A 27,173-nucleotide genomic window follows, 5' to 3' on the forward strand; every position below is an offset into this window, starting at 1 on the left:
ATTGTTCTCCCGCCAAGTTCTTGCACCCTCATTGTTCTCCCGCCAAGTTCTGGGAGAAGGGGGGTCAGAAATACGCTCCAGTGATAACGTGACAGCTGGCTGCTCTGTCTCCCCTGGCTCTGGCTCTGCCATCCCTTCTCCCAACACCTCCCAGCTCTTCTGTATGCCTGTCTCTAAGCTGTGACCTTCCTCAAACCACTACTATAAATCAAGACTCTCTTCATCTCCTCCTCAATCTGTGTCTTATCTTTTCTCAACTGGTAGCCTTCCATGGCATGTAACAAACTACTTTTGAAACCAGAAACAGTATATGATATGGTGGTGGTCAGAGATGCCAGCTTCTCCAGAGGATTGGGGGGACCCAATGAGACGCTGCATGACATGCTGATGTTGCGCATGTGATGTCGTGTGATGTACTGATGGTGTTCCAATTAATCAAGCAGCAGTTCTACGACCCATGAAAGACATTGCTTGTTACCTCATACTCTGTGATCTTGTTCTTAGGAGGCCTTAGGTATTACAACATCCTATGGAACCTGTGCCAAATATCTAAAGGATCTCCCTTCCCATCGAAGAGGCTTTATGCTCATGAGACTAAATGTTTCCCCTCTGCAGTGACCAAAAGCAGATTCTCGCCCTGACCTAGCCACTGTGATCCACGTGACGGTCACCTCCAGACTGGATTATTGTAACTCGCTCTACGTGGGGCTGCCCTTGAGACTGACCCAGAAACTCCAGCGGGTGCAGAATGCTGCGGCAAGGATCCTTACGGGGTCCTCACTGTGAGATCACATTCACCCGGTGCTATACCAGCTGCACTGGCTCCCGGTGGGGTACAGGATCAGGTTTAAGGTGCTGGTTTTAACCTTTAAAGCCCTATACGGCCTAGGACCCTAGGACCTACAGGACCGCTTCTCCTGGTATGTCCCACAGAGAAACTTACGGTCTTCAAATAATAACATCCTGAAGGTCCCAGGCCTCAGAGAGGTTAGGCTGGCCTCAACTAGAGCCAGGACTTTTTTGGCTGTGGCTCCAATCTGATGGAACCCTCTGTCACAAGAGACTAGGGCCCTGCGGGACTTGACATCTTTCCACGGGGCCTGCAAGATGGAGCTGTTCTGCCAGGCCTTTCTTTGGTCAGGGTTCAGTCTGACTCCCTCTCCCCTTTCATAAGAACTTGCATGAAAGTGGCCTCCCAATTTTTCTCACAGGCCCATATAAGTTCAGCACAAACAGTTGGGCCTGGTGAGCATTTAAGGTCCCCAACCCTAATCTGCAGGTTGCCATCTGATTGGATTTTATTCTGATCCTGATCTGATTTGAGGATGTATTTTAATTGATTGTCTGATTTTATGTTAATGTGTTATACATTTGATGTTAGCTGCTCTGAGCCCGGCTTTGGCTGGGGAGGGTGGGATATAAATAAAATTTATTATTAGTAGTAGTATTAGTAGTATTAGTATTATTAGTATTATTATTCTCACACATTCCATTTTAAGCCCATTTGTATGTCTGCAGTCAAGAAGTACCAGATTCAATGGGCCACATTCTCTTAGATTGCTGTTTACACACTGGACCTCACCAACTGATGCTTAGCAAAATGTTGGACCTCCGGCCCACAACTCTGAGAAGCAGCCAAATAAGCTTTCTCCTGGCAGATCAGGACAAAGATATTACTGCTTTAGTAGCTTCCTTTTTAGCCACAATTTTACCTGAAAGGGTTCCCAATGAACTATCCTTTCGAGAAATAGATGGGGCATAGCAGAACATCCATATGCACATGACCATAGTGTGACCTTATAACCCTTGATAGCTTCACCCATGTCCTTTTAATTATTCCAGTTACTTGAAACGTTTTATACTGTGATGCCAATAAAGGTATTTGATTGATTGACTGATGCTGCGCAACCTCCTCTGAATATTCAAGGGGCATGGCCCCCTCTAAAAATATTGGGGGGGGGGGCAAAACTGCCTGAGCCCCTAGGAGTCGGTGCCTATGGTGGTAGTGGGAAATCATAGTGTTGCTAGTGCTGAAGGTGTCATTATCTTGATACAAAGTGTTACCTGTCTAAAGAGGAATGCTTTGCAGGGCAATCTAGTCATGTGACAATACTTTTGCTGCACCTGAGCAAAAAGTATCCCTACATTTTGTAACCTCCCCACATATTATCCTAATTGCTTTGACACTGTTTGTAAAGGTCACCCTCTTCTGGAAGTATTGAATTGAATATGTTTGCCCTCGGTGGCATTAGCTCCTTTGATTGGCTACATTGTGGTGTCATTCCTTTCACCATGTTGTCTCTGATTAACTGAGATCACATTTATAACTGAGCCTGGAAGCATTTCCTCTTTCAGTAGGATTTGTCTGCCCTCCATGAGTTGGTGTCCCTGCTAACCACAGCACCAGAGATGCTGAAGACTGTTGGGAAATGCTGGTGTCTTGACTTAAAAAGCTCCCTAATGTCATGTATGTGGGATACTAGAGGATTTACCATGAAAGATATTCCCAGATGTTCTCTTTTTATCGTCCCTTCGTATATTCCAGGGTTCACCCAAGTATTATAATGAGTTGTAAAACCTGTCAAGAGCTAACTAAAATGAAGCCCTTCCATATTTCCTATTTATGCAAACTGCATATTAAAATCTTAGGTCTGAGCATCACACAAGTATACATAATTTAGATCATCCTTCCTCAACCTGGTGCCCTCCAGGTATCTTTGGACTACAACTCCCATGGGCTGTGCTGGATAGGGATAATGGGAGTTGTAGTCCAAAACATTGAGGGGGCTCCTGGTTGGGGAAGGCTGATTTAGATCTCCAAACAAATCCAAGAAAGTCTGTCATACTGGTTCCACAAATATCCCTATACAAAGTGAGATGGAGACAACGGAATGGATCCTGAGATTCTTCTTATGGGTTATGTGTACACCTTGTAGGGGTTATTAAATTTGCCACCTCTGTATTTCACATTCAATATGACCTTGACAGAACAGAAGCCGCATGCAAGAGAGATCATCTTGCTTGAAGGATAACTAACTCTCAACAACAGAGTGAATTCTAAAAAAATTCACTCAAAATGGTAAAGTTTAAATGATGCAGGGAAGTAAAGTGATGTAGTTTTAGATGGTATAGCTGTCTCTAGTGTTCTCTGACTAAACAACACTTTCCTGCTGTGAAAGTCATTTGAATATAATGGAAAACTCCTTGATTTAATTATACTCAATGGACCCTGTTTATGTTCTTTGTTGAGCTAGTAGTATAAACCTAGAGTAATCACATGCCCTGTTTTGAATTTGTACCTTAACTCCCTTCATGTGTTTTTTCTTTGTTTGGAAGAAATGACTGAAATGCCACCTTTTCACTTCTGTAACTATGACTGCATACAAACAATACCTTTAAAGCACATGCAAATAACATTTTCCTCCTCAAAGAATTACAGGCACTGTGGTTTGTTAAGGGTTGTTGGGAGTTGTAACTCTGTGAGGGAGAACTTACAGTACCCAGAAAGAATGTGCTTTGAATGTGCTTTAAAGATATAGTGTGTACAGAGACTACATTTATATTTTATTATTATTTTGTACCAAATGTACCTGTACTGCATGGAAGTTGAGTAAAGTTGAAAATAGGTCCTTATGTGTTGTTGTTGTTATTGTTATTGTTGTTGTTGAGTTTCTTTGTTTTCACATTTTTATGTATCATTTTATATTTTTACAGCCTAAGTCGGTATGAGACAGCTTCTGATGACCCCATGTATTACACATATGGAAATTAGGTGCACACTGTGTTGGTGTTTGTAGTTAAGATGCTAACAGATGACTGGATCTGTGTTGGAGAAGGATACTGTACCCTGGATAGACTCACACTGGGACTCTGAGTTCAGGAAAATGCGAAAGGCACATTTATTTCAGAAAGTACATGTTTGATAGGAAAGATCCTAATTTTAATTAACTGAGGCGGAAATGGAAAAAAAAACCCAAGCCATGTTTGCTCTTTCATCTCAGTAGGAGAGATGCACAAAGATGTCTCCTCTGCCAAAGTGAGGATGAAGAGGAGAGTAGGAAATGAGGTCAGCAACCCTGAAGGAAAATCAATAGATCCTCATAAGAAGGACAGTCTAGGAAGGTTGGAGGTTCTTCTCTGTATGGGCATGTCATCTGCAGTGCAAATATCCTGAAACTTCCAACATCCTCAAAGGGGACAAACGTTTGCCAGCTCTGCAGTGAGCCCTTTCCAAAAGGCCACAGTCTCAACACACAGCTGAATATGGTAGAAAAGGAGAATCAGGAGGGTCCTAAATCCAGTCCCATGCTCCTTTCAAGATGCAACCTTGGAACCTTTCGGAAGTGGGGTTGTGCATGCAATCCCTTCAGTCCTCAATTTTGGGTTAGAAAGGACACACACACACACACACATCCTGTTTGAACACACTGCCCCACACCCAGTGTGGAAGATGCATATATAAACTTCTGCATGTGCCTCTAGCAGGCTTTGGGCAAATATCATTCTATCATCTTCTATCATTCCCACTTGCTAATCTCCTTTGTCCAACACAACAGCTGAACAATATGTCGGGGTGGCCAACATGGTGCCTTCTAGATGTTGTTGGACTTCAAAGCCCAACAGCCCAAGCCAGCATGGCCAATGGTCAGGGTTGATGGGAAGTGCAATCCAATAGCATGTGGAGGGTGCCACAACGCCTACCATATGTCAACATCGTAGGTTTCTGTAGGTGGATATACACATGCACCTTCTGGATATACTTAGCGCATCAATTCAGCTCACCTGTTTCTGTAGGTGAAATGACTCTGCTGGATGTTGAGTGTAATTGTATATGTATCTTTGGGGTGTGCATGTTTCTTTCTCTAGTTTGTTCTTTCTGTTTCTTCTTTCACTTCATTCATTTTGTGACTGCACCAGATAAGGGCTATGCATAAATCAAAATAGAGCCACACTTCTTTTCTTTTTCTATTTGAATTTACACGTTCTCTTTTATCATATCGCCTTTTAAAAGCTTCTACCACTCATTTCTTTCCGTTGTCTCACTTCTGTTTTGTTGTAGGCTGCACTTCCTCCCCCAGACCTTTAATAATTGCAGATGTCTAGATCGGGCCACTTGTTAACTGCTGTGCATGATTTTTAGAGAGTGCCTTCAATCACAGAAGTGGTTTATGATTATGCAAAATAACGATTCAAATTTAGGGAATATGCATTTTTAAGCTTCTTTTTCATCCTCCCTGCATTTCATAATTAATTTTTATAGTCTTAACTTACAATATTTTCAATTTGTTGAGCAAGACAGATTCATTTGATTAATTTCTTTGAAAATTAGAGGGAATTCAGGAAAGGAGCTGTACTGCATATTTGAATGATCAAGACAAATTATCATTTTCCCCCAGGTCCACATACAAAAAAGGAAGAAAAGGATGTAATAGTTATACAAAAGGTTCCCTTCTTAAGGAAAGGTTTTTAGTTTACCCTGTCATTATTTAACTGTCTCTCGTTTGCCTCCACACAGTAGAGAAATGAAATTTCATTTATAAGCAGATTGGTAAATGTAGAGCCAGACTCTGTTTAATAAACTGTAATAAACACAGGAAATTGGCTTATATGATGTCAAACTATTTGCTCGTCTAGCCCCTGAGTTGGAAGTATAACAGCAGAGTTCATTCTGTGTGCAACTAAAGGGTTAAGTTTTTTTTTTTTCAAAGTCAAGTAGCCAAGAGGACAATGAGTGGAGGTGTTGCTTCACAACCAGGGCATGTTTGCTGACATAGTGTGTGCCCTCATTGGCTGGATACATCTGAGAGAATTTTCCCATGTATGTTTGGTTGAATATCTCCCTGCTATGTACAAGATTTGAAGTAAAAAAAAAGACAAAAGTTCTTACATCCTCAACATATTCACTGTTTTTGTTTAATTTACTAAATCAAATGTTATCAGGATTTCTTCTCTATGGGCTCCATCTGCATTAGTTAAGTGACTTTGCTAACAGCCACTGTGTTACTGCAAAGCCAGGTTTAACATCTATATTTTAAATATTTGAAAATATAAGGGCGATAATGAATATTGCCTGTCAGGGAACTGCCATCGGAGGGACAGGTGGTGGAGAGGCTCCAGGAGAATAGGAGAGACTCTACAGCAGAAGAAGGAACCAGTAGGGGGAGAGCAGGAGTTCCAGCGGAAAGGGAATCGGGGGAGAGGCTCTGGGATACTTCTAGTGAGAACAGTGAGGAGGTAACAAGACCCCCTTTAGCAACCCCCACCCCTCGCCGGAAGCTGTCACGCAGAGAGTCCAGGAGGCGCATGTCTGTCAAACAACTTTTATGTTGGAGTAAGTTCCGTAGACGCCCACTGTCGGATACTACCAGCGACTGACGGAGTCATGCTTTGGGAGGCTCCGTTAGTGCCTAGGTTTGGGTGACCAGCCAAACCCCAGAGGGATCAAGCTTTTACGCACAAGCAGCTCATTATCCCATCATAGCAATCCGACAGTCTTTGAAAGCAGCTTGTGCAAGCAGAGGGTATCATGAGCGAACCAGCCGGAACCGGAGGAGCCGGAGCTGGAGCAGGTCCAAGCCTGGAAGAAAGGTACAGGGCGTTGGAGGTCCAGCTCGCGCTGCAAATGGCGAGGCTCGAGGAGAGGAGGGCTCAAGATGCGGATAAGGGGAAAACCACCCCACTTGCCAGAAAGGTGCCTGGATTGGTGCAGAAATTTTTTTTGGGGGGGGGATCCCAGGAACTATCAAGCCTTTAGGACAGAGATGCAATATGCTCTCAATCTACTGTTTGATGACTTCCCCGATGAGAACTCTAGAGTGGCGTACGTGATTGGCCATCTAGAGGGAGGGGCGAGGGACTGGATTAGGCCCCTGACGGCAGCCAATAATGAAATCTTAAAGGACACAAGGAAATTTTTTTGCGCCATGGACTTGATGTTTTCCAGCGAGATTGAGCAAGGGGTGGTGCGCAGGCAGTTAATGGCGTGTAAACAGGGGAGCCGATCTGTACGTGAGTACTGGACTGAGTTCACCATGCTGATTCATAGACTGGGGTGGGACCTTGCGAGTGAACCTATTCAAATGCTGTTTGAAGAAGGGCTCTCTCAGTCAGTGAAAGATGAACTTTCCCGGGCGCCTAGGGCGGAGTCTATGGACCATCTGACTAAATCTGCGCTGTCCATAGGAGCGCGCCAGGAAGCCAGAGCTTTGGAAAAGCAGGAAGGAAAGGGGGAACGTTGGAAGGACTTCCGCATTCCGGAGATTCCGGAGCAGCCTTTCCCGCCAGCAGAGCCGATGGAACTTGGAACAGCGCGCGCGCGCACAGTTTCAAACACCAGTGAGGGGCGGAAGAAGGAGGGAAAGAGCGCCAAGAGATGTTATCTCTGCCAACAGCCAGGTCACTTTGCCAGAGTCTGTCCGCAAAGGAAGGAATGGCAAGGGATGGCGGGAACTGTTGGGGGAAAGGAGGAAGAACAAATCACGGAGCAAGTAAAAGCCAACGCCTGGCTGCCAACATCAGGGCGCAGCAGCCAGGCCAGGGAGTAGTGAATGTGCCCACGCTGGAACCCCCAAGACCAGCGCTTGTGATAGAGGTGTTGCTGGAACTGGCAAACGGACACCCACTAAAGATAAAAGCGCTATTGGATTCAGGTAGTTCCTGTAATTTCATGAGTAAGGAGTTTGCAGCTGAACACCAGATACAGACTATCCCATTAAGTAAGCCTTTGCAGGTTACCACGATTGATGGGAGGGAACTGTTGGGAGGAGAAGTGAGCCAACAGACTGTACCAATGATAATGAGGGTGGCAAGACACACAGAACTGATAGTGTTTAACGTAGCCACCTTGGGAGGAGCTCCTATTATTTTGGGAATGAGCTGGCTGGCACTACACGATCCGCTAGTAGGCTGGCATCAGAGAGTGGTTTCCTTTGGATCGGCATATTGCCTAGAACACTGCAAGGAGGGAGAGGCTCAGGCAGGGGCCAGGGCCACTCTAGCAGGGATGGAAGTGATGGACAAGGGGAAGGTGCCACCACAATACGCTGACTTGATTGACGTCTTTAGCGAAAAGGAAGCAGATAAACTGCCCCCGCACAGACCCTTTGACTGTCAAATTAACTTACTCCCAGGAGCACAATTGCCAGTGGGCAAGCTGTATGCAATGTCAGACAGTGAGATGCAGGAGTTAAGGGAGTTCATTGACAAGAACCTCAAGCGAGGTTTCATCAGAGAGTCACGAGCGGTGGGGGGCAGCCCAGTGTTCTTTGTGGACAAAAAACACACGGGTAAACCCAGGCTTGTGTGTGATTTCAGGGGCCTAAATGCAGTGTCAGAACCAGTGACGTTCCCTATGCCTAGAATTGATGACATTCTGACACGTGTGAGAAAAGGGAAAAATTTTACCAAGCTGGACCTTAGAGGGGCATATAACTTGATACGTGTGAGAAAGGGGGATGAGTGGAAAACCACTATGTTCACCCCCTTGGGGGCCTTTGAGTACCTCGTTATGCCCTTCGGTCTACAGGCGGGCTCGGCCTGTTTTCAATCGTTCATGAATCACGTCCTGGGGCCATTGCTCTACAAGAACTGCGTAGCATTCTTAGATGACGTCCTGGTATACTCAGAGAATGAGGAGCAGCATGTGCGAGATGTAAGAGAAGTACTGAGCAAACTGCGAGAAAATCGGCTGTGGGTGAAACTGGAGAAGTGTCAGTTTCATACCAGGGAGGTGGAATTCCTGGGGTACCGGTTGTCTGACAAGGGATTGGCCATGGATCCCAGCAAGGTTCAAGCGGTACTGGAATGGAAAACACCAAAGACCAAGAAGGACGTGCAAAGATTCCTGGGCTTCGGAAACTTCTATAGGAAGTTCATCAAAAACTTTGCCCATTTAACAGCGCCCATCACGGATTGTCTTAGCAGCAAGAAAAAATTTGTTTGGACGGAAGAAGCGCAGCGGGCGTTCGAACACTTAAAGCAGGCGTTTGCGTCGGAAGAGCAACTTTTGCACGTAGATCTACAACAACCAATGAGGGTGGAGACTAACGCGTCAGACCGAGCGGTGGGGGCCGTGCTTCTCCAGCCGGGAAAAGATACGTCCGAATGGAGACCGTGTGCGTTCTTCTCGCGGAAGTTGAACAAATCCGAGAGGAACTACACAGTATACGACCGAGAACTGCTCGCCATTCATGAAGCATTCCGGAGATGGCGCCACTTGCTGATTGGGGCGCAGCACAAGGTTCAAGTCCGAACTGACCACAAAAATCTGGAATACTGGAGAACAGCACGAGTGCTGAACCAGAGACAAGTGAGATGGGCCCAGGAGTTCTCCAAATTCCACTTTGAGATTCGTTACGTGCCAGGCTCCGAGAACGTGAGGGCGGACGCTCTCTCCAGGAAACCTGAGTACTTAGAGGGGGAGGGAGCGCCTGAGGCAAGGCATGTAATCCCTGAAGACCGCTGGGTGTGTGGGGCGGCATTGGTGGGGCAGAGGGAACTGATAGAGGGTACTGAGAACGATGAATACGCCCAAGAGAAATTCAGAGAACTCAGGAGGACAGAGGAGAACACAGGGGGGTTTGAAGAAAAGAACGGGGAGTTGTATTACAAAGGGGCACTGTACATACCAGATGGGGAACTGAGGGGCAGAGTACTCAAGCAGTTGCATGACAGCCCCACAGCGGGGCATTTTGGACAGCACAAAACCATGTGGTTGGTTACCAGAGAGTTTTGGTGGCCCAGGTTGAGGGAGGACGTACGGGAATATGTCAGGGGTTGCGACAGGTGCCAGCGAGCGAAAGGGGAGAGGGTGGCGCCAGCGGGGCTATTACAACCCTTACCCACACCAGAAAGGCCATGGGAGGCAGTATCCATAGATTTTATGACGGACCTGCCAAAATCCAAGGGCAAAACAGCTGTCATGGTGGTGGTAGATCTATTAACTAAGATGTGTCATTTTATAGCCTGTTCCCATGCGGTCACCGCGGAGGAAACCGCCAAGTTATTTGTAGAGCATATTTTCAGGTTGCATGGCGCCCCCTTGAGGGTGGTCAGCGACAGAGGAAAACAGTTTACTTCCAGGTTCTGGAGGAAACTTATGAGCTTACTGCACGTGGAACTCAATTTCTCAACTGCCCGGCACCCAGAAACAAATGGGCAAGCGGAAAGGGCAAACGGGATTTTACAACAATACCTGAGGTGTTATGTAAAAGACAGAGAAAATGATTGGGTAGATAAGTTACCTCTGGCAGAATTTGCCTACAACAACGCGGAGAACGTGTCCACAGGGATGAGTCCTTTTCTGGCAAATTATGGGTGTCATCCCCAGGCATTTCCAGGAGAAGGAGGGGAGAGGTGGAGCGTGCCAGCGGCGGAACACTTTTTTGAAGAGATGGAAGCGATCCACCGTCAGCTTCAACTTAACTTAGAGAAAGCCAAGGAAGAATATAAGAAACAAGCAGACAGAAATAGGAGGGAAGGTGAAACTATAAGGGTGGGAAACCGGGTGTGGCTATCCACCCAAGGACTACCGTTCAAGGGAGGGAGTAAGAAATTGAGACCCAAAAGATTGGGACCCTTTGAGGTCATACAGCAGGTCAACCCAGTAACATTCAAACTCAGACTGCCCAGTCACATGAAATTGCACCCAGTATTTCACAGGTCATTACTGTCGCCGTACCGAGAGGGACGTGAGTGGGGGGAGCGTGAGAGAGAGGTCACCCAAACGCCCGTGATAGAAGAGAGAGAACGCGACATGAACGTGGCAGGAATCATTGATTCCAGGTGGAAGGGGAATCAGGTGGAATATCTGGTAGAATGGGAGGGGGAAGTTGAGTCGGAAAACACTTGGGTACCAGCAGAGTTAGTCAAGGACGAGGTTTTAATAGAAACATTTCATCAGCGTTTCCAAAAAAAACCGCAACCCGTGGCACGATTTAGAAGGGAACACTTTGGGACCACCGATGAGGAAGGGGAGTTTGAAGGGTTCCCAGAGTCAGGGGTGGGTGAGGAAGCCGACTCCGACGAAGAAGAGGAAGACGAGGAGAGAGACGGTACGCCGTGGTTAGAAGTGTTTGAATCCTCGGACGACGAGGAGAGTTCCTTCCGGGGCTTTCCGCCCTCACCGCCAGTGGGAGAGGAGGCGGGGGGGTGAAGGGGGCCCTGGGGGGGAGGTGGATGTCAGGGAACTGCCATCGGAGGGACAGGTGGTGGAGAGGCTCCAGGAGAATAGGAGAGACTCTACAGCAGAAGAAGGAACCAGTAGGGGGAGAGCAGGAGTTCCAGCGGAAAGGGAATCGGGGGAGAGGCTCTGGGATACTTCTAGTGAGAACAGTGAGGAGGTAACAAGACCCCCTTTAGCAACCCCCACCCCTCGCCGGAAGCTGTCACGCAGAGAGTCCAGGAGGCGCATGTCTGTCAAACAACTTTTATGTTGGAGTAAGTTCCGTAGACGCCCACTGTCGGATACTACCAGCGACTGACGGAGTCATGCTTTGGGAGGCTCCGTTAGTGCCTAGGTTTGGGTGACCAGCCAAACCCCAGAGGGATCAAGCTTTTACGCACAAGCAGCTCATTATCCCATCATATTGCCCATAGTGCTTGGTCCCATGATAGCACCCATTATTTACTCATGGATTCATTCATGGATTCATTCAAGGTAGTGTAAATAAAAATATGCAGGTAAAAACATGTCATGAATATTTATTTATCAAATTTTAAAGATGTTGGGGAGCACATTGGCCAAAACAGATGAAACAGGAGATATTTGTGATTTGATTCCTAACATATTAAAAAACTTAGAAGGCCAGCATGAAGAATTGGCTTGTTCATTTTCCATCAGAGCAGGACGACTATGAGAGGAAGTATAATGCTCCCCCCCCCCCCGCTCCACTCTGTTACCATAATTGAAATCACTTTCCAAAGTTCTTACTAGCCCTGTTTTGCAGAGGGGTGTTAAGCCAACCATTTTAAAGGTATGGATCATGCCCTGCCCCAGTGGGGCTAAGAGCAGCTTTGAAGAGAGGGGATTTGAAACATGCATGCGGTACCAGGGGAGGGGTGCTCCCTTGGCTTGAGGAATGGGGAAATATGTCGATTTCAGTTTTTCTCGGTTTCTCATTTTCCCCAATCTTCAGTCCTCCACATTTCCACATTGTCCTTTTTTTTAAAGGAAGAAAGAAATTCTCATTAAAATTCACTATTCACTACGGATTTCCCTGCTTATACACATATTTGTATACAATTTCCCCTAATATGCACATTTTTGCAAAGCAATTTTCCTTAATATAATGCATTTTTGTCTGTCATTTTCACTAATTTATGCACATTTTCTGGCTGTAGAACTATGTTGCCAAATGAATGGATGCTGTGGACCATGTTGATTGAGCATATGAAGAATGCACCCAGCAGTGCATTATTGCAGTTTTTAACACCCTCATTTTGTTGTGTTCAGTTCAAGAACCAGATAATGTATGGTCTTTTACAAGTTCATTTATCAACTTCACTGTTGCTTTTCATGGATCCTTTCATCATTTGCATTAGGATTTCCAGGCAAAAACTGTACCCCTGAATATCAAATTTATCATGTTGATTACAGAAGATCATTATTGCAGTTTTTTTTAAAGCAGAATGGGGGTGGGGGAGAAACATAATATATAATTCATTTTCCAAATAATTTATTATTTTGTTTTCAAGGATAACCTTTGGCACATTCATATGGATTCATTTGAATGCTTCTCCTAAATACAATGATTTACTGTCATTTTAATAAATGAAAAAGTAATCTTAGAAAAATGTAATTGTTCTATCTTTGCCCCTTAAATTGAGACATTTGTATGAAAGCAATGATGCCCTTGTTCTAAAGATGGCTGTCACATCACTTGCATAGAAATCAATATGAACCAGATGTGAATCCTCTAAGGATTCAAGGTTCATATACTCACAGACATCAATTTCCTGTTGACTCTTGGTAGATGATGGAGGCACATTGGTGATGTATCTGAGAATGATACCACTCCAGGTAAGCATCATTTACAGAGACATGTATGCACAGTGCCAACTACCATCAGCATTCACACATTTTTGCACAGCTATACCATGGGTAAAATGTTACCAACTTATGTAGGATGCATGACATCTCAATATCAAAATTCAAAGCAGTTCCATAACTATGTTTAGTATTGTATGTCAAGTCAAGGAAGGGGGCAGGGAACCTACTCTACCTTGTCCCATTTCCCTTCAGAGAGCCGGTGTGGTGTAGTGGTTAAGAGCGGTGGACTCGTAACCGGGTTCGCGTCTCTGCTCCTCCACATGGAGCTGCTGGGTGACTTTGGGCTAGTCACACTTCTTTGAAGTCTCTCAGCCCCACTCACCTCACAGAGTGTTTGTTGTGGGGGAGGAAGGGAAAGGAGAATGTTAGCCGCTTTGAGACTCCTTCGGGTAGTGATAAAGTGGGATATCAAATCCAAACTCGTCTTCAGTCCCCCAATAAAATATTTGAGGGGGCCAGCCACTTGATGGGCATTGCCATTTCTCCCCTTCACTGCTAGAAAGCACCTCGGGGCAACATGGCTGCTGCCTGGCACTCCCCAGCTCCCCTCCCTCTTCTGCCCACCATTTCTTTGTTGCTAGACTTGTGGGCAGGACAAAGGACAGCTGGACATATAAAAGGCCCCATTACCTTCAGCAGCTTAGGGCCTCATCAAACCTAAATCTGGTCCTGCCTAGAATCCATGATTTTCCTAATGTTCTTTTGGTTCTGGCAATGATGCCAGTGCCAAATAATGAAAAGGTCATCTTATTTATCTTTGTGTTATCGATCTTTTGTTTCCTTACCTTTATCATATATTTATTGATCTTCATCCATTGCATTTGGTTGTTAAAATATGAGCTATGTATGTGCTTTTATTTGTAGGGCAAAACGGAAGGTTCACTAAGTAATCCACTGAGACGCAGAAATTTTTTTAAAAAGAGAGAGAAGTTTGAGCACCGCTGATATAGATGATAGAACTAGGAAGAAAAGGCACAATTTTAATCAACAGAGAACCTCTACAGTTTATACAGCAGTTTCAAGCCTTGCTCTCATCTTGCTGTCTCATGTGATCTTGTTAGAGGACGTGCATAGATTACATTGCTAACTATATATAACAGGAGGTATCCAAATGATAATCTCTTCCACTGTAGGTTTTCCTCCCACCCCCCATAAAGCACATAACAGAAAAAGAGAAGGTTTTTTTGGGGGGAGGGGAGCTGTAAATTTTTCCATAGGGAAAAAATTGTCCAAGTGTAGACAAATTAATACCTGCCAAGGGAAGGATTCAGACTAGTTTATTCCTTTGCATCTGGTATTCTTGTATCATTGAACTAGAAGTTGTCCCATTAAACTTTAATTAGTTTAATGTAAATGCCCAGTGCGCTTCCATCGTCACAAGTCCCACTACAGCAGGGTATTTCGCACAGCAGTTGAAGAAGGGCAGGAGAGGCAGTATCTTTTCAAAGAGGAGTCTTGGAGCATGCGGTTTGTAACTCAAAGATAAGGTTTATTTACAAAACAAAAAACAACCCTGGCGAAGAACCACACATCTCAGCAAACACGCCCAAAAAGGGGAGAAGGGAAGAACAAACACACAGGAGACTATTTATACAAACTCATGTTCCTGGAAGCCTAATGACCTCCAGCTGCTCAGTGATTAGAGCGTTTCTGCTACCCTTTAACCCTTTGATAGCAACAGAAGTGGCATCTGTTGACTTTCTGCCTGCCATGGATTTACTTTACAGGGGCCCTTTTTGATCCAGCCTGAATGCCAGCCATATAGAAGCAGCCTTGATCTGCACAGCCTTTTCGCATCTGGTTGATACAGTTCTGCTCGGCTTGCATGCCGAGGCCATAGCATTTGACATAGTAACACTTGAAGATTTATACGATCCATTGGTGGGAGACGATGTTGAGGAACAGAGTTTGGATGTCGTGCTGGAGAATACAAGGGATGTGAAGGGGTAGCATTGGACCTAAGCTGAATATACAACTCTTTGAGAGTTCAGATAGGCCTTTGTTTAGATGCAATACTGTATGTGTGCTTTCACCTTGACTTTGTGGGTGCTGTGTGCCCCCAGTCCTTTAGAAAGCCTTCTGCTCTTATCTATACGAGTGAAAATTTGGATCTCTTTCTCTCAAGAGATGTGTTGGAAAACGTATAGGGATAAATTCCAAGTTGCACACTGCTTTCTTAAAAGACATCCTGTTTTGACATTTGCATTTGAATTTTAAGAGAGCTTAGAAAGAGCCATTACCTCCTTAGGCAGATAGTGCTGTTTATGTCGGTGCTAATGAGATACCCAGTGTTTTTTCACACTCATGGTCGAGATCTTGCTGAGAGATGTCTTATTTGTATTCATTCCCATTGTGTCTTCCTCTGTTCCCTGACATACATAACATTTACAAAACTTAATTTCTTTTATCATTTATGCACAGAAGAGGAAAGGGGTGGGGGGGGGGAGAGAACAGCCCTGTAGAAAATGAAGAATTGTCTTTGTCTGGGTGTGACTTAAGTAACTGAGCCGGCACTAGATGATAGGATTTCAATCAATATGTTTGATCTATTAGAAATCTGAAGTGTTCTAAAATAGACAAGTGTGATGATGGTAAAGGACAAAAGCAGGCTTTGGATTTATAAAGTTCTTTCAAAAACTGCCTCCCTCTTTATTTCTACTGGTCTATGCTTTGCTCCTTTGCTTATTAACTCTCTGCTGGACTGAGAGGGCTATTTATTTCTTTACTTTATTAATTTATTAATGTTTTATTGCTTGCTTTAAAAATAAAATAATATCCAGCAAAGAAAAAACAAATAATGTCCCTTGGAAGAACCCTAGCTTTAGTCACATGATTCATGACACTGTCATCAACTTGCTATTGGCCAATCGTCCTTTAGACAGAACGTCTTGTAGATACAGTCATTCTATATAGTGTCTCCTTGAACTGTTGTTTGGGGGAATTCTTGGGAATGACATTCACTCAGAGATTTGTAAAAAAGAAAGAAAAAAGAAAGGCTGAATGAGTATAACCCCCTAAAGTCCTGTGGGGAATATCTGGAATGCAATAAGACCAAAACAAACAAAAACATAACAGAGTCACAAGCCAGGATACAAAGACTTCCACTACACCAGCTTTAAGTAGGTGCATCACTGCTGCTTAATAGGAGGAAGTGAGTGAGGCAGAAAGGAGATCTGTGTATTCCTGACACGGAAAAGGCCCTTTCTATGTTCAGATCAGGGGTGTCAACTTGGATAAAATATTGTGGGGGGTCCAGGTAAGCCCCGCCCTGCAAAATCAATCAACGTGGGCTGAGGGGAAGGGGCACCCACACAAACCATCCCCCAATGTCCCTGAATGTGTGAGCTCCTCCCAGGCTTTCATGCTGAGAATAAAGTTGAAGGGACTTCTAACTGCATTCCTATGACCACAGCTAGAAGTGTCCTTGAGATGGAGAGTCCGGATTAACTTCACTTTCCATTCAATTCTGTATTCCTCGCATGCAGCACTGTTTCCATTCTGCTGCAGTTTGCCTTCCACTAAAAACTTATCACCAAACTTAAAACCATGGAGAAACCTGGCCTGAACAAAGACCTTGGATTCTTATCTCATTATACATGACAAAGCCATTTTTCACCTTTTCACCCCTTGCTTCTTCCTGTAAGACCTATTGCAGTCGTTAAGAGTTGTCAACAGGCTCATCACAGCTATCTGCCAATCACCCATTCCCACCACCCTTCTGAGTAATACCCCTCCCCACCTTCTCACTATATAGAAGGGTCTGGAAACTTCTGTTTCAGTGTATCTGAAGAAGTGTGCATGCACACGAAAGCTCATACCAAGAACTGACTTAGTTGGTCTTTAAGGTGCTACTGGAAGGAATTTTTTTTGTTTTGACTATGGCAGACCAACACGGCTACCTATCTGTAACTTCCACTAAAAAAACACTATTCATCTTGCTGCCTTGGTTGCAAAATTATGCCACTTAAATAACATATACAATTGATAAATTACATAAAGTACATTACCATTATATTATTCCAGTCCATGTCATTCAATGCAAAGGAAACAAGTTCTCTAAACATGCTAAGGCTGAGGAAGGAGGCAGTATTGGGGTGTGTCCAGATTCCCTACAGGGGTGTGTCCAGATTCCCTACACACATTTTGCTATTCCATGGTTAGGCTGAATGCCTGCATAGGGTTACAGGAAGATAGATATCAACTACTGGTCCATTAATTCACCAAAGATTGCAGACCTTCATGTTTCAGTCACCAATAACTAATCTGGACTCATATGTCAAACAAAGGCAGCAAAGCCTGGCCTTGCATTCTTCTTATTCCAAAGTTACCTTTCCCAGGGCTTTGAAGATATATTGCTTCAAACATCTAATTTACAGTTATTAAATCTAAGCAACTTTGACTGATGACACAAGTTCTGAACTTTTGTTGCGCAGACAGCTCAAGCTACTATTGGCTGAAAGTAAGTAGGCTTTTTTATTTTCATGCGAGTGCGCTATCAAAACGGATACTATCACAACATAAGAAATCAACATGATGCCATTAATTGTAATGTTGGTATCAGCATAACCCCCATCTTGTTGAGGTTAATTAATAGGCCAAATGCTGCTACAACTGTAGAGAAAATTATTATGCTCCCCTGAAGGTTGTGATCTGTTTGGAGGTAGGGTACCACCATCTGTGTGGAAAAAAATGTTTAAACTATTCATCTAAAACAAGGGCATTTTGCTTGAAACCAGTCTAAGCAAAACTGACATTGTATAGTAAGGATGCTTGGGAATGCCATTCCATTTTTAAGGAAACTAATTCACATTTCCTGGATCACTAGGCAGATGAGAAAGTAGTAATCCTTTGATTATTGCACTTTTACAAATTTTGTGAGGCAGCTCAAAAGAAGTACTAAAATAAGAGTTTTGTAGAAAAAGCAGTGGTTTTTAAAAATTAAAAATGCAAATTTCTGCATTTTTATTTAATCACAGATTTGATGTGGAAGCAGGAAAGGACAGGCTTATGAATGAACACATATGAAACTAACATGGAACAGTAATAGAATAATCCATCCAGCCCTGTATAGGACAGATAGAATAAGGATTTAGGGCAGGCATAGGCAACTTTCGGCCCTCCAGATGTTTTGGAGTACAATTCCCACCATCCCTGACCACTGGTCCTGTTAGGTAGGGATCATGGGAGTTGTAGGCCAAAACACATGGAGGGCCGAAGGTTGCCTATGCCTGATTTAGGGAACGTTAAGAGCCAACACCCATAAGTACTCAAGCCTTTGTCAACTACCTTGTTATTATGCATTCAGTTTTTTGAGATGGGGAATTTTAAGAGGAAAATGTGATGTGTACATCACAGAAGAATGGTGTAATGAAGGAGATCAAATTAGTTTATTGTTGCCCTTTTCTGCCATGTTTGTAGCAGGTCAAATGGCTACTAAGCTTTTGACCAGTGGCCTTTCTCCCAAATTTCGATGACAGTGTGTACATAGGAAATAGGCCATGTTGGAAATTTTCGTCCTTTTAAAGAAGAAAAAAATACTTGGAGGATTTAGTTTTCATTCATGATTGTTGCTGCAAAATTCAATGATGTGTAGAAAACAGTTCTAACAGATGGCTCTGGTTTATCTCCTTTGTATAAATAATGATGTAGCAAAGGTTAGTGTAGCAAAGAAAAGGAATATCTAGAATATTTGTCTAATCAGAGGTGATGCAAAGCAGTGCTCAAATTACAGAAGGAAAGGTACGGAGTGCTTAATGAAAACCACAAGCTCCACCCCTCACTTCTCCTACTTTAAGCCAAATAATGCTCTTTTGCAGTAGTTTGAAAACAGTAGCTGGGGGTGGGGAGCATAAATTGTAAGAGAGCTAAAACATTTTGCGCCCCACCCCACAGTAATTCAAGTACTGATTTAAAGTAATACCTTGGGTGAGGTAACAATAATGGCCCAATCCATCACTGTTGTCTGCTTAAACAGCTGAATACTACACATAAATGTCCCAATCCAGCTAGGGGGATTTACACTGTTCTTGACATTATAGAACTCAATCCAGAAACTAGCCTCAGTAAAACAATCCATGATGGCAATGATCATCATCTGCAGACTATGAGGAAATAATAGTACTGGATTCTGTTCCATTTTCCCCAGACTATTGTTGATGGTTTACCTGGATAATTGCCAGTATAAAATGGATCAGGTGACAGGGGGTGGGGAAGATCTCTTTCTAAGATCCTAGAAAAAAAACTTCCTAATGAGAGTTAGGTGGTCAAAACATGGAAAACATGGAAACTTCAGGGAATTCCTGAAGTTCCTACCCCTTTCTTGTTGAAAGCCTTAAATTCAATTCCAGTCATTTCCAGTTAAAAGGAACTCAGGTCGAGAGAAGATTTTTGCTAGCTAGTCATCCATGCGTCCACACACACACAAACACATACACACCACCATTGCTACTGCCATAATTATCAGTCTTGATATAAGGAAACTTCCTATGGCTTATATGTAAAATGCATGTAGAATTTCTGGTTTTTAGTAGCCTAGAAAGTACTATTAATGTGTATGAGGGGGGGGCGGGAAGCACACACATCGAAAAAGTATCGTATCACATTGGGAATTCTACCCTTTGGCAGAATCCAGTGGAGATATCTCCTTTGAAAGTACCGTTGAAATGAAAAGGACTGGTTGAAGAGCATAAATTTGGACATATCCAATACATTTCAGTGAAACTCGAGTTAGAAAAAGATATCTGGTGAGTATTCGATTATCTGAAAATTTCACTTATATAATGTGCCAAACAACTGTTTTGATCCTGAGACAAGATACCCAAAAGACTTCAGGGCCAAACTCTCCTGAGGAATTCAGAAATGCTGAGAAAGTTTAAAAACAAAAACCTGAACAAATTCTAAATGGATCCAATATAAGTTTACCCATCAAGCAATGCAATTACTTAACTTTATGCTCTGGAGATAATGGTCTTATTGGTAGGGAGAGATATGCATTTCTTTATTTACATCACAAGCCTATGCATGTCTAAAGTGAATCCGGTTGAATCATGTAAGGCAAATTGCAGCCTTACAATAGAAGCCTGCTCTGCTGCTTTGGGGGTGGCCTCTTGATCAACCTACTGAGTGGGGTCCTGGGTTTCTGCCCCAAAGGCCTGCCCAAATATCACTGTTGTGCCATCACAGCAGTTGTCTTCTGAAACAATTAGAAGTGCACACAAACATGACCCCCCTTTCCCCCTTGCAGCTATTGATGGCTAGATCTGTTTTCAGTCCGCATTAATTTCTCATGTGTTTATTCACAAATCCATTTCTGTATTACTTTGTAAATGCTTAAAAAAGAATCTGTAGGAAAATTCATATTAAAGAAGAGCTTTAAAACATTTTATCACAAATTCTGCACTTAAGTAGTATTTTAGCTCAATGGATGCATTTCTAAATGTGTTTGATCATAAAAAATACATATTTTAACACATTTTGTTAGCACTGGAACACTTTTGACTTTGTAACACTCTTCCTATAGGAATAAGATACTTCTGATATTTTGTTGCTGCTGAAAACAGGGTACAATAGCAGCCCTGATGTCCCCCTAGGACAAAACATTTTTTGTCCATTTTTAGTTTTGCACTATTAATCTATTTGGGGAGAAATTCTTTTAAGAAGTAGAGAATTACAGAGCAATCCTACTCAAGTCTATTCAGAAGTAAGCCATATTGAATTTGATGGATCTTATTCCCAGTTATGTGGGGACTGAATGGATGCCTGAAATATATTAACAGAAGTCTGAAAAGAGCACAGCAGCTCCTTCCTCCTCAACAACCCCGGGAAGGAGTGAAGAGAGTGAAGAAATGCATGAATATCCCAACTGAAGTGATCTGAAATTAATCAAACATAATAGCTAAACGTATATTTGCTTAACAGCTGGTTTTCACTGACTTCTCCCAGGTTAGAATTCTTTCTAAGCCATCCCTTTTTCCTAGATCAAATTTAGGTATGAAACATTTTCTTAAGCTAGTGTGAATGTACTCTCTAGCTCATCAATATCAGTATTATGCAGATAAATATGTAATTACTTTTTCTCCTACTCATTAAGTCTCATATTGAAATGGGATTCAATGTTGGTGTCAGCTAAACTCAGGTTATTTGTGACAACAACCATGACAATGAAATAAATCTTGATGCTCTCAAGGGGGGAAAAGGAAGGAAAAAAAGTTAAAATCTTGGGTTACTAATTGAACGCTGAAAATCTCTCAAAGAAGAGAGTTGTGGATTAATTTTTAAATCAGTTTTAATCTGCTTATTCAGTTTTCATTACAGAGCTGTGAATATTTATAGTGAAAAAAATGCAGTACTTAACCTTTAATAATTTTCCTGTTCTCAATATACTTAAACTCAAAAAGAAAAAAAAAGGGGGAACCATATGTACTAGAAAGAAAGGCAATAGGCTCTTCATGACATCATGCTCAACTAGACTGACAAAAGCGGACTGTATTCTTGAACTTAATCTGTATAGAAAGATTGTTTCAACCTTCAGTTGTGCAAATTATGGATGCAACCCAGTGTGTTTTGATATTATTCAGGTAAGGATGGCTCTAGACATTTTATTCTCTGAGATGTAGGACAACATGGTGGACTCTCTTGCACATAGAGAAGCAAGCTTCAACACTGATGAAGAAAAGTATATTTCACCAAACCTAAGGTATCAAGCTAGTCTAGGGGGCCTCAAGCCACAGCTCTATTGTGACTTGCCCACTGCTGTACCTTTGAAATGCACATGAGCAAAGCAATGCATGAGCGTGAACATTTCTTGCTGGGGTTATTGGCAGTGCCTGGCTGTTTCTCCGCCTGCTTGCTTGGCCCTCTGGGTTTTGTTGAACTATACCTCCCATTGTCGCTGACAACTGGCCATGCTAGTTTGGGTTGCTGTGAGATGTAGTCCAGTAATTCCTTGAGAACACCATGTTGAGAGAAGATGGCGTCTGCCACCAGAGAAGGACTTTTGGATTGATTTGGCATAAACACCAGCGTGTGAGGACATACTGCAAACAATAGACTTACCAGCTGCAAAAAAAGGAGAGTCATACAAATTTCACACAGAAGTACATTATTGCTCATTTGAACTCGCCTGTGGAAACAACTCAGAGGCCATGAAAGAAGGAAGGATAACAACAGAAAGATTTGAAGAAGGAACTATTGGAAACTCAAGGCAGTAGAGACATAAGATGATTAGAGCCCCACCAAACTTGAAGCATGGGAAGCCCCAATAAAATATATATATATAATTTGGCAGAATATTTGGACTATATGATATGTATTTGTATAATCTGGAATACTTAATATGATCTGATTGGATTGTTAAAATGGAAAACTTAATAAAAATTTAAAAAAGAGAACACCATGTTGACTACCCAGTGATGGTGGAAGTTGTGGTGGTTGGGAGCATTCTGCTTGCCTGATTCTGGTCTCAATGTGATCTTGAATGTTATTGGGGTGAAAGGAAAGGAAATCAAAGTCTAAATTGGCAGATGAATGGTGATGCAAGAGACTTTGCTTAAACGTCTTGCACATCTTTATTAACAGCAATGTTATAGAATTTTGTATACAAGAATGCTGATAGCATTCCTCTCTCCTCACTAGAAATCCCAAGTGAAATGAACAATTGATGAACATTCACATTGACATGAAAGGATATAAAAGAAATGAGCCAGCTATTGATTTCCATCACCACTCTCATCTTTCTAACAATCAAAATAAGAGCAACACTTAATTAATAGCAAATTAACAAACAAACCACCCAATAACCAAAGCAAAGATTCCTCCTCTGTGCAACAGTAAAGCAGGGTGGGATTTTTGAGTACAGAGTTCCTTACCTTCTGAAGTTAACACATACTTGTTAACTTGTTTGGAGCACGATATGACAGAGATCACATGTTACAACAGGCACATCCAGAATAGAAATTCTATTCAGACCAAACATCTATGCTAGAGCGCATGCTGAGAAAACGCGATCTGACCCTGTTTATGGAAGAATGAAAGGAAAAAAGGAATGAAATATAGATGTGCTTACCAGCAAAAGTTGCTTGCTATGTATAAATAAAAGACTACAGCTGTTCAGAATACAGAGGGTGGTTTAAAATTATAGGCTACTTGCTAAAAAGGAAAATTAGGGAGGAGGGGACAGCTGAGGAGACGACAAAAATGGAACCAGACAATAAGGTTGGGATGCGCAAGCCCTAAAGGGAAAGGCAATTGCCCTGTGGTAGACCACAAGCTTTGCATGCAAGAGGCCCCTAGACCAAGTCCTGACATTCCTACAGTAGTTAAATGGATCAGGTAGCAGCGTATAGCCTTTGCTACTTAGAAAAGACAATTGACCAATGCCTGACCCAGCATTGTCAAGCTCATGTGAGCAAGAACTGGATTCTCAAGTCGAAGAAGGCAGCAAGTCAATGATCTTTGAAGGCCCTTCCAGCCTTGTGAGTTTGTAAGGAAGCAAGGATGCAGGTTTTATTAGGAATCAACAACATGTGCATGTCAGGAGTTCAGCCTATACTTGAATAGAACCCTGGCAGAGACACATGCCTGACTGGCATGTTCGCTCCTTCCTGGTCGATCGTTCGGGAGTTTCAAAAGGTTTCTTCTGCCCAAACATCACAGTGACCAATGCCAACAGACATTGGCACACTTAGGGATCCGCAGAGTCTTCGCAGCTTGCGTGACAGACCTCAGCAACTCAGCATTTTGGCTAATCTACATTATTTACATATAAACACACACAGAGCACTGCAAGATGGCTCCCTCTCTCTCTAGCATCAGACAGCAAAGAGAAGAAGAACAAAGGACTTCATGGAAGACAGTAACATGAACATCCTGTCTTCGTCACTTCCCACTCTGTGGAGTCAAAACATGTAACATCATGTGAAAGACAACAATCCTATGACTGCAATCGTAGAACAGGAATTCTAACAGTGCACACACATGAACTTGTTTGAAAATTGCAATTATTCTAATTTAATTTAATTTGCCTGCAAGAAACAAAAGTTGGAACTCCCAGATCCTTGAAGTTTTGGGAGGTACCCATGCTGTTAGTATTTTGATGCCAGCTCAAGGCATGGTCTTTTTTTTCACGCAGGCCTTTGGATGTTGCCATTGATTTTCAACTGCATGTTGTTCAAGATTTTTAGATCAAGAGTGGGATATAAACAAACTTTATACTGTACCTATAAACATGAAAGTCTTGGCGAAGCAATCAAAAGCAGGCGGAGAGAAGGAGGTGGGCTGCATTTCCCCCTTTCATCGGAAATTTCTTTTTTGAAGCATGTTTATTATGACATTTATAACCTGCCTTTCTTCCAAGGAGTCTAAGGTAGCACACGTGGTTCTCTTTGTCTCCGTTTTATCCTTACCTTGTGAGGTAGGTTGGGTTAAGTGCTGGTGACTGGCCAAAGAGTATCCAATGAGTTTCAAGGCCAAAGGGGATTTGAACCCAGGTCTCCAGGGTCCTAGTATGACATGCTAACACCACACTGGCATAAACCATAATAGAGATATGGGACCATATGGTGGGGGAATAAGTACCAGTTCCAGGGATGGATCACCTGATCCAGCCATGATAGTCTCCCAGAACATATCCTTCTTGCTCTCTCTAACACTCTCAGTGAAGAAATAACAGCAGCAGAATTTGCTGCAGTAGCCAGGAGGAAGCTCCTGAGATCAGATCTACAGCTCTGCTCACAGAGAAGGAGGTCCTGGAAATCTAGAGATCCTCGTGTTTGCACCCTCAGTGAAAGAATAAAAAGAGAGAAACATTTTGGTGAATTAAAGAAAGAAAAAGCATGTCTTGTTATTCTCATCCTTTCAGAGAGGTCTGAAAATAATGCATCTGAAACATATTTGAAGTTACAAAAGCCCAGCTTAGAAATACCGTATTTTTCGCCCTATAGGGCGCACCGGCCCATAGGGCGCACCTAGTTTTCGGGGGGGGGGGGGAAATCAAGGGGAAAAATATGATTCCACCCCTCAACAGCTCTGGGAGCAGAGGCCTGTGTGCTACTCCAAGACCTTCTCCCTGCTTTTGCGCACGCGACTCCTGCGGGCTTTTCGACCAGGAGGGAGAAGGGACTGACTTGGCCTGTCAGTCCCATCTCCCTCCTTGGGAAAAGCCCCCAAGAGCAGCACGCTCTTTATTTTTATTTTTTTTAAAAAAAATTATTAAAGATTTTATTAATACAATAGAAAACATAACAGAAAAAACAGAAAACAAAACAAAAAAGAAAATATAGAATTAACATCTTTTAGTAACCGTATTTTCTTCACTTTTTGGACTTCCTCACATCTTTCGCTCCTGCATTCCAAATTTATACAGTTTTAACCAGCAATTTATCACCTTGTTTCAATTCTTATTCTATAAATTTCCAATATTGTGTCCCTAACTTTGAATACTTTTGTCTAAGTCTTAAGTCCCTGATTTGGGCATGTTATTTATTCAAAATTTATCTTTCTCTTAAAATTCACTCATTCTCATATTCTTTTCAACTAGCTTAATGGTTCCATGTTATTTTCAGTCTCGCGTCCATCTTAGCACTCAAACAATTTGCAATGTTTTTGTAAATAGTCCTTAAATTTCTTCCAATCCTCTTCCACTGCTTCCTCTCCCAGGTCTCGGATTCTGCCGGTCATTTCTGCTAGTTCCATATAGTCCATCAGTTGCATCTGCCATTCTTCCAGCATGGGCAAATCTTGGGTTTTCCAGTATTTGGCGACAAGTATCCTTGCTGCTGTTGTTGCATACATAAAAAATGTTCGGTCCTTCTTTAACACCCTCTGGCCAACAATGCCCAAAAGGAAGGCCTCTGGTTTCTTAGGGAAGGTATACTTAAATACCCTTTTCAGCTCATTATATATCATTTCCCAGAAGGCCTTAACTCCAGGGCAGGTCCACCAGAGGTGAAAGAACGTTCCTTCAGTTTCTTTACATTTCCAACATTTATTGTCTGACAAGTGATATATTTTTGCTAGCCTCTGGTTTCTTAGGAAGGTAAAGGTAAAGGTAAAGGTACCCCTGCCCGTACGGGCCAGTCTTGACAGACTCTGGGGTTGTGCGCCCATCTCACTTAAGAGGCCAGGGGCCAGCGCTGTCCGGAGACACTTCCGGGTCACGTGGCCAGCGTGACATCGCTGCTCTGGCGAGCCAGAGCCGCACACGGAAACGCCGTTTACCTTCCCGCTGGTAAGCGGTCCCTATTTATCTACTTGCACCCGGAGGTGCTTTCGAACTGCTAGGTTGGCAGGCGCTGGGACCGAGCAGCGGGAGCGCACCCCGCCGCAGGGATTCGAACCGCCGACCTTTCGATCGGCAGGTCCTAGGCACTGAGGCTTTAACCCACAGCGCCACCTGCGTCCCTTTTCTTAGGAAAGGTATACTTAAATACCTTTTTCAGCTCATTGTATATCATTTCCCAGAAAGCCTTAACCCTAGGGCAAGTCCACCACAGGTGAAAGAACGTTCCTTCAGTTTCCTTACATTTCCAACACTTATTATCAGACAGTTGATATATTTTTGCAAGCTTGACTGGGGTCATGTACCACCTATATATCATTTTCATAATATTCTCTTTCAAGGCATTACATGCCGTGAACTTCATACCGGTGGTCCATAACCTTTCCCAGTCAGCAAACATGATATTGTACCCGATATCCTGTGCCCATTTTATCATAGCTGATTTAACCGTTTCATCCTGTGTATTCCATTTTAACAGCAAGTTGTACATTCTTGAAAGTACCTTAGTCTTAGGTTCTAACAGTTCTGTTTCCAACTTCGATTTTTCCACCTGGAATCCTATCTTTTTATCCAATTTAAAAACCTCTTTAATCTTAGCGTAATGTAGCCAATCTCGCACTTTATCTTTTAGGTTCTCCAAACTCTGCAGCCTCCAATTGTCTCCATCTTTTTCTAATATTTCCCAATACTTCGGCCATTTGGCCTCCATATTGGGTCTTTTCAGAGCCTTAGCTTCCATAGGTGATAACCACCTTGGGGTCTTATTTTCTAATAAGTCCTTATATTTTGTCCAGACATTAAACACTGCTTTCCTAACAATATGGTTCTTGAAAGTCTTATGAATTTTAA

Source organism: Podarcis gaigeae, assembly GCF_964106915.1.
Source record: "Podarcis gaigeae genome assembly, chromosome: 12".
Classification (NCBI taxonomy): domain Eukaryota; kingdom Metazoa; phylum Chordata; class Lepidosauria; order Squamata; family Lacertidae; genus Podarcis; species Podarcis gaigeae.